Source organism: Myotis myotis, unplaced genomic scaffold, assembly GCF_014108235.1.
Source record: "Myotis myotis isolate mMyoMyo1 unplaced genomic scaffold, mMyoMyo1.p scaffold_m19_p_12, whole genome shotgun sequence".
NCBI lineage: Eukaryota > Metazoa > Chordata > Mammalia > Chiroptera > Vespertilionidae > Myotis > Myotis myotis.
In genome coordinates this window covers 26,558,620-26,571,321 of record NW_023416316.1, presented here as the reverse complement: position 1 = coordinate 26,571,321, position 12,702 = coordinate 26,558,620, and the positions used below count along the sequence as shown (strand labels likewise).

At 34.4% G+C, this 12,702-nt stretch overlaps 1 protein-coding gene and 1 long non-coding RNA gene across 3 annotated transcripts in view; both read left to right on the top strand.

The window, feature by feature from the left end:
- Positions 1–12,702, top strand: part of ZCCHC7 (zinc finger CCHC-type containing 7) — a 200,042-nt gene that overhangs the window by 40,460 nt on the left and 146,880 nt on the right. The window lies entirely within an intron of this gene.
- On the top strand, positions 9,639–12,662 carry LOC118667311. Its single transcript, XR_004971226.1, has 3 exons — positions 9,639–9,768; positions 11,152–11,209; positions 12,620–12,662. It is a non-coding gene; the product is annotated as an uncharacterized LOC118667311 (long non-coding RNA).

Here is a 12,702-nt window from a genome sequence, read left to right as displayed (position 1 = left end):
GCCTTTCTGGAGGTAGAGACAGGATGAAAGAAGAGGAGGATATTTAAGATAGCATTAAATGAACACTGTTCTTTTTAAAAATATGTATATTTATATAATTTGGGTATATATAAAATATTAGTATAGCATTTCTCCTTCTCACTGAATTGGTGAATTGATTTGTAGAGATTGAGGTCTGACCATTTTCAGAGACTCAGACTTTGTAACTATTTTTTTCATTGCCTATCATTTCCCCATGCAAATGAGGCTTGGGAAATCTTTGTCTAAATGCAAAGAGCTAATGTTTCTATTTACATCTGTTTTTATTGGCTCTATTCTATATAAAATTTCATAATGGAATTTTATGGAAGTTTCTATGTGTTTGTCTATTCCTGTGCACATTTATGTTCTTCTGTGTTCTCTCTTTTTCCTTCTGGTTGTATTTCTTTCTATTTGGCTTTTTTACCTGACTTGCTTATTGTGCCTATAGTTGATTCTCTGATTCCCCCCTTTTTTAATTTTTGTTTTCTCTCTCTCTTCATTATAGAACTAGAATAGGTCAACAAACATTTATATATATGTGCATGTGTGTGTGTGTGTGTGTGTGTGTGTGTGTGTGATGGGCTTCTTAACATAAAAATTGGAGTAATAATGTATTTTACATTTATTTCCGTAAATATTCCCAGGAAATAAACAACATCAACAACAAACCTTGATGTGTGTGTGCATGTCTGTATATGCACACATACCGTTTCCCTTATGGCTAGAAGCTTGAGATTTTTCCAGAACTAAAATATTTAGGAAGTCCACTCAGGTTCCTTAATGTTTAATATACTTAGTTGATCTCTTTTGAGAGTTGTGTTACTTGATATGGAATGTGGTATTTGGATTCATTAAGAAAATATGGACGTTACTTTCTTGATTGTAGTAGAAACCCATTTTTGTCTGGTGCCATTAGGATCTATAGTCATTTTCCTGATTAAAATGGAGAATCATGAAAAGTGACATAATAGTGTATGAACATTACACATATTTTAAGTTAATATATACATATACCCATCTGCCAATCTTTTTGTAGTGTCACTATCATTCTGCTGAGTATAAAATATTTCATATTTCTTTCATAAGCCAATGTTTTGGAACAACAGTAGTGCAGAATCCTTCCATCCCGATGTTAGTCTTATATACTAGTAGTTGGCTTGCCTACAGCTAATTTGACAACAACTTTTAGCAACTCACTTAAGCCCTAGCCCTGTCTTTTAAAATCATTTCATTGATTTACTTAATACTTAATGACATTAAATATCACAATAAGAAGTACAACTGGCAAAATTAGTTTTGGAATATATACAGCATATACTTAAGCTGATTAAAGCAGTAGTGAGTGGTTGAACTTGAGAGTGGCCTACTACTCATGAGCATTTAGTATTCCATAGCATGAACACATTTTATAAAACAAATCGAGAGCATTGGTCATTTTGTTAGTGGGTTAAGTTAAGATTTGTTAATATTTTGAGTCTAAGCAATGTTCCTGGACAGAACCTTAATTAAAATGTTCAAAGTAGAGAATAAATATATATATGATCTTTTTCTTTTTTCTGTTTGTTAGGGCTGCTATAATCCCAAGGAAATTATTTGGTTTTTAGCACTTAACCCTTGAATAAGAACATGTAGGCAAGGCCAAATTTGATGAGTGAGACAAAGGGAAGAAACAAATGCCAAAAGATGATTTTGATTATGGGTGGTTGGTGGTCAAAAGAAAAGTGGATGTAGGAGAAGTGTGTAGGGAGTATCTCTAGGTCATATGGAGGAGAGTAAGTGTGTCTAACAGATTTGAAAGTTATTTCAGATTCTGTTGAGACTTGTACCTTTTATTATGAATTTTATATTAACGAACATAAACGCATATCTTTAGCTAATGTGGAAACAATTGTTTCTCCTTTTGGAGTGGATTGACATGTTGTTTATTGTAAACATAAATAAATTATAAAATTGCAGTAGTAGCCTTCTAATTTTATAATAATTTTCCTTAGAATCTGTTGTTAAAGGATGATTTTGTACAGAATATGGAATATGGGGCAACTAATGGTTGTTTACAATTTGCTTTGCAAATAGGAACAAAATATATTAGTTTGTCTGCTGAATAAAATTGAGCTTATTTTTTTTCTGCAGCATATTAATTGTATTATAGTATGCCACAGCCACTTTCAGTGCAATCCTCCTAGTTTTGGAATAGCAGCCAATTCCAGGAATTAAGAGAATTAGGTTACTTTGCCTAGTGGCACAAAACATACCCAAGGTATTAAATCATTGGCTTGTCTGTTTGGGACACAATCAGAAATAAAGTTTAGAGATAAAAGTTGATTTGCATACTGTTCACATTTATTTAACAGGTATATTTTTCTATTTTGCCTGATTATAATCCTCTTGAAACAGATTTTCAATTGTGGTTATGTCCAGAGGTATAGAATTTTAATAAAATTTTAGTATAAAACTAACTTCAGAATTCAACTGTAATAACTTGATGCTGTTAGCTATGAAAATATTTTGTTCTGTCTTTAGACTTAAGCAAAGATAAAAAAACATTGTGTTACTTTAATAGATGACTATGCAGTATAAAATTTTTGAAGGATTTATTAATCTGTTGTGTCAAGTAATATAATAAACCAGTTTGGAAGAAGGAAAAATGACAGTTTTTTTTGAACTTTAGTATTTTAAAAAATGATATAATCTGTACTCAAAATGGTAAATGCAGAGATGAGGTGACAGTGTGAGATGCTTTTGATTGTGTTTGGGTGAAATTTGGTCATCCATTATAGCTAACATTAGTACTGTATCACTACAGTTTTATGAGATCATTTGAAAAGTTATTTTAACTTTTCATTCTCAAGCTCTGAAGGTCTTGCAGAAATTTTTGCCTTTCTGTTCCTATATCCATTGCTATAAAGCTACAAGAGTGTAGGACAATATCTTTGGCTCTGTGGAATCTAAACTATCCTAAGAATTATGGGAAGAGAATCTTGCTGGAATAAATAAGTAGAAACACACTGGAGAACTAATCAGTCTTTAGGGTGTCTGGCAAGTATGAAAAGGAGTAAAGTAAAGAATGCAGTGATTAACTAGCAGTAACTTATTTATAACATGGATCAGGCTTGATATTACTCTCAAAAAATTTAAACTTATTTCTTCCAAATCAGTAGAATTTAAAGAAATCCCCTTGAACATTAAATATTAGGGCTTTCTGTGTATCTCATTGCATGCAACCTTTGAAAATAATGCTTAAAGAATATTGTAGCTGAAAGGACCTAAATCTGGTTTTCCCAAATCTGGTTTTATGTCAGGATTCGACAATATGTCCCCAGGCTCTACCCAGACCTGTGAATTAGAATCTCTGAGTGAGACCCAGGATTCTGTATTTTAACAAGTCCCCTGTGTTAGGCTGGCAGAGATTGATTAGAAATCAGTGCTTCAAGGCCATTGCTCTCATTTTCTAGATGAAAAATCTCAGGCCCAGAGGAAAAAAGTGACAAGTCTATCTCTATTCAATTTGGCCCTCTTCTCTACATGGCAGCTACAATTTAGAGTATTTGAGGTCAAATCATGATAGCTACAGAACTCTTGGTGGACCATGCTCAAATGCTTCTTAAGACTAGCATTTCCGCTAGGCATTATGACACACAGTGTTTCTTGAGCTGTAGCAGACAGACATTGAATCCTTTGCAAGAGAATGATCCAAGAATCTCCTTCACATTAATATTCTATGAGTGAGCAATCAGATACTTTGGGGAGTTATAGAGATACCTTCAGAAACTAGCTCTGAATAAACACCTATGAGTGAAGTATCATAGATGACTGTTAGTAAAGAGGTACTTTGAAAAAAACCAAACACCTGTTAAGGCATAATTGGCATTTAAAATGTACAGTTTGATAAATTTTGATTAGTATACACACAGGAAGCCTTCACCATAATCAAGATAGTGAACATGCCAAAACCGGTTTGGCTCAGTGGATAGAGCGTCGCCCTGCGGACTGAGGGGTCCCAGGTTCGATTCCGGTCAAGGGCATGTACCTGGGTTGCGGGCACATCCCCAGTAGGGGATGTGCAGGAGGCAGCTGATCGATGTTTCTCTCTCATCGATGTTTCTAACTCTCTATCTCTCTCCTTTCCTCTCTGTAAAAAATCAATAAAATATATAAAAAAAAAAAAAAGATAGTGAACATATCCAAAACCTTCAGAAGTTTCCTCATACCACTTTGTAATATTTTTTAAAAAAATATATTTTATTGATTTTTTACAGAGAAGAAGGGAGAGAATTAGAGAGCTAGAAACATCGATCAGCTGCTCCTCCACACCTCCCACTGGGGATGTGCCCGCAACCAAGGTACATGCCCCTGATTGGAATCAAACCTGGGACCTTTTAGTCCGAAGGCCAATGCTCTATCCACTGAGCCAAACCTGTTAGGGCCTACTTTGTAATCTTTATCTCCTACCTCTCCATATCCTTTGTCCTTCATTCCCAAAGAGAACACTGCTTTCTGTTATGGTAGGTTAATTTTGTGTTTCTAAAATTAGTCAATTTTGTTGATCTTTTCAAAGAACCTGCTTTTGTTTTTTTTGTTTCTTTGTTTTGTTGTTGTTTTGGTTTCTAATCTTTTTGTTTTTAACTGTGATCTTTATTATTTTCTTTTTTTATGTTTACAATGAATAATGCTTGCTTTTATTTACCTAGTTTCTTTAGATGGAAACTAGGGTTGTTAATTTGAAACTATTCTTTTAGTGCTATTAATTTCCCCCTGAGTACTGTTGTAGCAGCATCCCATAAATTTTGGTATGTTGCATCTTCATTTGCTCTCTCTGTTCAAAATATATTTTCATTTCCTTTGTGATTTCCTTTTTGACCCATGCGTTATTTAGAAGTGGGTTATTTAATCTCTATATTTTGGGTTCTCCAGAGAGCTCTCTGTTGTTGATTTCTAATTTAATGCATGTGTTCAAATAGCATAGTTTATATGACTTGAATCTTTTTAAGTTTATTGAAACTTGTTTCATAGCCTAGAATATGGTCTCTCTTGGTAAATATTCTCAAAAAGATTATAATTTAAATCAAATTTAAAAACATTCTAGTCACTATTCAATTTTTTTTGGTCTCCTTCCTTTGGGTTCTTGAATTACTTATGTTAAATTACTTGAAATTGTTCCACAGTTCACTGATGCTATTTTCATTGTTTGTCTTCCTTTCTATTTTTTTAGGTAGTTCTTATTGCTCTCTCTTTAGTTTCACTAATCTTTTCTTCTGCAATGTCTAATCTGACATTAATTCTATCTAGTGTATTTTTAATCTGAGATATGATAGCTTTTGTCTGTAGAAGTTTGATTTGGGTTGGTTTTTTTTAAATCTTCCATGTCTGTACTTAATTTTTTGTAGATAAGGAATACAATTATTACAACTGTCTTAAAGTTCATGTCTCTTAATTTTAACATCTCTGGCAAGTCTGGGCTGGTTTCAGTTGACTGATTTTTCTCATTATGAGTCATATTTTCCTGCTTCTTTGCATACTTTCCAATTTTGATTAGATTTCAGACATTCATTTTAACTTGTTTGTTGCTGATTATTTTTATATTCCTGTAAAATATTCTTGACCTTTATTCTGGGACAAAATTAAATTAGCAATTGTTTGATCCTTTTGGGTCTTGTTTTTAAGATTTGTTAGGTGAGAATAGGGGAATGTTTAGTTTTGGGCTGATTATTCCCCATTAATGAGGCAAGACTCTTCTGAATGCCCTACATAGTACCCCATGAAGTATGAGATTTTGCAGGGGACTGGTAGAAACAGACACTGTTCTCATCTCTGGGTGATTCTGTCTAATCCTTCTGGACTGTTCTTTCTGTGGCCTCAAATAGTTTTCTTACACATGTGCTGGATACTCTGCTAAGTGCTCAGTGGGTTGGACCCTCTGAAGATCTTTGTGATTGTTTCTATCCCCGTTGTTATTATATTTTTCAAATTTATCTGCCTTGGTGTCCCTGGGCTCTCAGCTCTTTTTCTTACACTATTGACATCTGTTAGGGTCTGCCTGGGTTCTCTCCCTGTGCTGTGTCCTGGAAACTCTAGCAATAAGCTGGGATAGTGCTAGGGCTCACCTACTGGTTTCTCAGGGATTTTATTGTCTTTTATTGCCGGATACCCAGTGCCTTAAGCACTGTTGTTTGCCATGTTTTGTCTGTTTATTTGTTGTTGTTTGGGTTTTTTTAGGTGGGCTGGTAAGTCTGATCCCTATACTTTATCTTAGTTGGAAGTAGAAGTCTGATACTCTTGATTTGTGTGTAATAAGTTGTTGAGGTTTGGCTTTGTGCTATAGAGCACATTAGACTATTTTGACTGTATCCCTAAAGGTTTATATATTTGGATGCCAAAAATCTTAGTTTTAAATCTGCATATTAGTAAAATGGGTTTACTTTACATTCGGGATTTCCTTATATTTTGGCATATTTTAGCATGTTCAGTATGTTCTCCATGATGCCTAGTAAAATGAAATACATAAAGTACTCAGCATGTAGTTGTGGACCCAGTTAGTTAATAAATTAATTTTAAAGGGCCAGGGGCTTCCTATATCCTGAGACATCACTCTAATTCTGTGCACTTTATATAGTAATTCTTTTGAACTGTTGAAAAGATCTAACAAGTCCATATCATTGTGTTCAGCAGTCATCTTAACAGTAAATGAACTGGAAAGTCTAACTGTAAGTTCCTCTGTGCATCAAGAAATAAAATACAAGGGTGATGGTCAGGATCTTCTTGCCTAAGGTAGACTTTAAAAAGTCTGGGTCTACTAGAATATAATCTTTCTTACTTTCTTTTGAGATTTGATACCAACTCAAGGGTACCATCTCATTGATGGTAGGAAGGCAGATATTTGTTGACTAAAATTCTGACATAAACTTTTTCTAAAAATACACAAATATTTTGTGAAAACGGGACCAAATATTTCACTAGGGACCTACTTGCTGGGGTGGATTGTCATCCGGAGAGATGCTTGGAAGACTGACAGACTCTTACCTGTTTTGCCAGTTAGATGTCTGCCAGCTGCTCTGACTTACATGGAGCTTCAGTGGGAATTTGACTGTGGGTGCTTGATCTTAACTCTAATTCCTGTGGCAATTTAACGTTGCTGGTTTTGTAATTTAACGGTCTCCAGAAATTCTTTAGGATATATTTGATATTTTCTTTATCTAATGACTTTTATAACATGGGATTATTGTTTCCAAATACATGTTTTTATTTGTATGTACTAGCATTCCTTTGGATGTAAAATAGATTATAAAGAAAACTTCTAAGTTCTGAATCCCATTTCTTATTAATTTTAATTATTGCTGTGTATTCTTTTTGAAAATTTTGAGGCAATGGAATATGACACAGAAGTCATTGTGGCCTCTGATCCTGTCAGTTTCTCTTGTTCTGCCTTTTTGGTGCTATTAACTTTACCTTTTTCGACAAGTTTAATGAATTTGTTGGTGGTAACAGTTTCCCCTTTGATATTTGTCAGCTTAATATGTAAATTTGTAATGTTGAGCAATATGTAATGTAATGTAATGTTGATAAATTAAGAATTAATTTAGTGTATTTATTAGCCAAGTAAAAAAGGCTACAAATTAAAATTAATTGAATTGTCCACATTAAATCACATTAAGTATGCATATAACTTTGCCAGTTCTGTTTGGAAAGAGTTTCTGTGCCTGAGGTGAGAACTTTAATCTGGCCAATCACCTTTGCCACGAACCAAGCAGGTATTTTTTACCTGTTACAAACATGTCTTTGATAGAGCTGTTGTGCACTTTAAAAAAATTAAAGCAAAGAGGTGCCTACAACTTTTTTTCTCAAGCAAAAATAAAACCCCAAAACAAAAACAGATTTGGGAAGAGGAGGAGATACGTAATTCTAAAATTTAAGAACATAAATGTTAGTATGTCACGTAGGTATGATTTTATTATGGTTCATTAAAAATGAATTTCTGAGATTATAGAATCTCAGGGATGAAAAAAGTTTATTTCTATAATGCTATTTGATGTTATTAAAAGTAGATGTGGTATTATTGCTATGGTTATTTAGGAAACACCCTTATTTTTAAGAGATATGTACTAAAACAACCCCATAGGCTGTTGCTTCAATGCAGAAATGAGCACCAGATTTTAAACGACAGTTTATCACTGTGTTTTGGTGAATTTAGAATGTTTTTATGTTGGTGGTTTAGTATCCAGCCCTTTGAAGTTTTCACCTTGAAGTATGCATACTTTCAGCAGTAATATTTCAGAGAGAGAGAGAGAGAGAGAGAGAGAGAGAGAGAGAGAGAGAGAGAGAGAGAAAGGGAGATGGAGATAGAAACATCACTGATGAGAATCATTGATTGGCTGCCTCCTGCACGCCCCCATTGGGGATCGAGCCCACAACCCCATCATATGCCCTGACCAGGAATCGAACCGTGACCTCCTGGTTGATAGGTCGATGCTCAACCACAGAGCCACACCAGCTGAGCTCATCAGTAATATTTATAAATGTCAGTCACTGCCTCTGCCTCTATGTTTAATCTAGCATTGCAGTGCTTAAATAGCATTGCAGTGTCCTTGAGTTATATAGAGTTCTTTTTAAGCCCAAGCTATTTTACAGGAAGAATTGAAGAGACATAAGAAGTGTAAACCCCCAGCGGTATAGCATAGCTATGAATGCTGTAACTGGGAAGACACATCAGCTTGGCACTGCTATAGTCAATACAGAGCTAAGGCCTTGAACCAGTGGTTCTCTACCATGGCTCTGTATCGGATAATCTGGAGAGTTTTTTAAAAACAATTGGTGCCCAAGAATTCTGATTAAATTGGAACCCGGGTAACAATATTTTAAAAAACTCCTCCAGATGATTCTAATGATTAGCCTAAGTTTTAGACCAATTTTGAAAGCAAAGACACAGGCCAGAAATATCTACGGACTTGGAAATATTACTGTAATGACTCAAAGACTAATCTTGGTGCAGTATGGGAAGCACAGCTGAATTTTTTCTTCCTGTGAATCACGTCTAAAGAGTAGTTGTTAAAATAGCCATCTTCAGTAGTGAAGAATAGTAGTATGTTGTATAAAATTTAGAAAAGTGTAAGTGCAGTTTTTGTGAAGACTGAGGCTAAATTAAAACACAGTGATAAAACAGGTAATCAAGGCTGTCGTCATTATTGATAAATTATGTTGATAGCATTTACACTCGAGATTATATAATGAGAATGTCACTTTATCTCTGTGGTCTTCCTTCCCAAAACCCCATAACTCCATTATAACCTTGAGAAAAGCGAGTAAATCCCAATTGTGGGACATTCTATTAAATTACCTGATCAATACTCCTTAAAGCTGGCAAGGTCATCAAAAACAAAGTCTGAGCCCTAGCCAGTTTGGCTCAATGGGTGGAGTGTCGGTTCAATTCCTGTTAAGGGCGCATGCCCAGGTTGCGGGCTCGATCCCCAGTAGAGGGTGGGGTGGGGCGTGCAGGAGGTAACCAATCAATGATTCTCTGTTTCTCTCTCTCTCCCTCTCCCTTCCTCTCTGAAATCAATAAAAATATATTTAAAAATAAATAAAATAAAAATATATTAAAAATAAAATAAATGGCATTCTTATAAAAACAAAACAAAACAAAACAGACAATGTCTGAGAAACTATCACAGCCAAGAGGAGCCTAAGGAGACCTGACAGCGAAATGTAATATAGTGTCCTGTATGGGATCCTGGGACAGAAGAACCCCCACAATAGGTAAAAATGAAGAAGTATGAATAAAGAATGGATTTTAGTTATTAATAATCAATAATGGTTCATTAATCTTAACAAATGTACCATACTAATGTAAGACATTACTTACAAGGGGAAACTGGGTTTGGGGCACCTAGGAATTCTGTACTGTCTTCATAATTTTTCTGTAAACCTTAAAGTGTTAGCCCTCATAAGTAATTTACTGAAAACAATGCCTTGATAGTTAAGACACGTATGATTTCTAGCTAGCTTTATTTACTAACCCCATGACAGGGTATGGATATATCAGGCCAAATTCAACACTACTAATGGAAAATCAGGGTGAGTTTACACCACATTAAGAGTATAACAGTAACATTGTGTGTTTGTAATTTAGACTGCATTTCAGTGTTACATACCGTTTCAACCCCTACATCCCCACCTTATACTCCCCAAAAAGAAAGAGAAGGTAAAACAAAGAAGAAAGGAAGGAAAGAGGAAAAGTGGAAGTAAAGGAAAGAGAAAGGCATAGTAGGTGGCACCTAAGCCTATGTATAGGTTGGGGCAAAAGTAGGTTTAGAGTTGTTTGTATGGAAAAAATACAATAATTAGTAAATAATAATACAACAATAAACTTTTGCATATTCAATAACTGTAAGCCTTTTGTATCACCCGGTATTTCTAAAGTTGTGATGATGTAACTAAACTATTATAAACAAGTTGTCAAAGATACAACTTAGTATTGGTACATGATGTTGGAATATTTCACAATTAATGTTATAAGCAATGATATTAAATTCAGCTGTTGCAACAAAAGTATTTGAGTTTATAGACAATAAGCAGTGGAAATAAATGTTGGATTTCAGTGGAAACAACTGAAATAGCCATTAGATTGTTTTGGATATCTGTGAAAGCAAATTTTGAAGACATGTTAGAAATGCTAACATTCCAATTGTATAGGGAATTACAAGTGACAAAAATGGACTGGGTTTTTTATAAATAGAGTAAATTGACTATTTTTTATATGTGATATTTTTGTTGTATATGAAATTAATGATCTGTACGGATGAGTGAGTCCTAGTCGTTTTATTTTGCAAAGTAGTGCAATATTGCTTGTTTTATCTGCTATTTCTTGATAAAGTGTTTTTTTAACCTGTTTTTCCTTGATCAAGGGATGTATCTTGATCTCTAAAATAACCAGGCATGCTATTTACATGCAACAGATAAGAATACCATTGTAAATCTTCATTGATTCCCTGAGAGGTAGTGTGTGTGTTTTTCCCCCCCTTTAAAAATTTATTTATTTATTTATTTATTTATTTATTTTGCTGGCAGCCTTAATAATGTTTTCATAAAATATGATGGATTTATAAGTCTGTTTAACATGCCTTTCCCTTTTTGTCTTAGCGCTTTGCTTCTAAGTTGCAGATGCAGTGGTTGAACAATACTCTGTGTGGTGTGACAGGTAAATTTCCCAATTTACCTGCCGTAATAGTGTGCTGTGTAATGCCATTCAATCATCTCTGAATTTTACTTGCCTGATTAGTTGAGTGAAGCAGATTTTCAATTTAAATGTAACTTCATCTGCTTGATTAAAAATGTAACAGAACATTATCTGCTGCAAATAAATTTCAGTGGAAGAGATGATTTTGCCTGTTTAAAAATAACATCTGTTTATATTGGCTGGAAGCAGACGATTAATACTTCTCTAATTTCGAGGTTTACCAGTCCAGCTCACCTGTCTCTTTGCATGGATAGTTGAAATTGATGGCTGTCGAGTATAAACATTTACCTGTTGATGTTTAGTTGATGGATTTCTTTTTTAAGGATAATACAGAATCCCATCATTGGGCATTCATTTATTTGCTGCTCATCAAGATGATTGACAGTTTTGCCAACAACGTGGAAAAGGATCTTCCTTCATGATGCATACGAGAAAAATTTTAGCTCTCAGTGATGAGTGCCTTACAAAATAACAGATTCTAGTCAGTTCTTTTGTATAGTTGATTTTTATTTGAAATCTGAGTTTAGAGTCCGTGAATATAAATTTAAGTCAAGTGTGTAGTAAATGAGGGTAGGTAGTACTCTCCTGCTGGCATCTTTCATCAAGTGATTATGTGTTTAGGCCACAAGGACAACGGCAGAGGAAGATAGGAAAACCAAAACGGTTATTTTTCTCCTCAGCGTTTAGCATAGTGTTAGGTTTGTAGTAGACCACTCAATAAATATTTATTGAATTTGAATTAAATATTAGACCCAGGGCATATTTGATATTCTACAAATGCAGCAAACTAGATTTAATTGGTTTAAATGTGTAGTTAAAAATTGTAGCAAAGAGAGATTATAGAATACTAGTTTGTCTTTTTTTTTTCTTAGTGAAAACTTCCCTTTAGGAGCTTATTAGAAGTATGTTTTTAAATGCAGAATTCTTCTATAAATGTCCTCTAGAAAGAAGAAAGTCATTGTTCACTGTTAACTTTCCTAACTGGTAAAGTTGAATTAAAAAAATAGATGTAAAAAATTTTTTTATTTTTTTTATATTTTAAATATATATTTTATTGATTTTTTACAGAGAGGAAGGGAGAGGGATAGAGAGTTAGAAACATCGATGAGAGAGAAACATCGATCAGCTGCCTCCTGCACACCCCCTATTGGGGATGTGCCTGCAACCAAGGTACATGCCCTTGACTGGAATCGAACCTGGGTCCCTTCAGTCCGAAGGCCGACGCTGTATCCACTGAGCCAAACCAGTCAGGACAAAAAAAAAAAAAATTTTTTAACACTAGTGAAACAGCAATACAATCCAGTGGTTTTTAGTATATTTAGTATATAGTAAAACAGTATATATTTTAAAATATATTTTTATTGATTTCAGAGAGGAAGGGAGAGGGAGAGGGACGGAAACATCAATGATGAGAGAGAATCATTGATTGGCTGCCTCCTGCACGTCCCCTACCT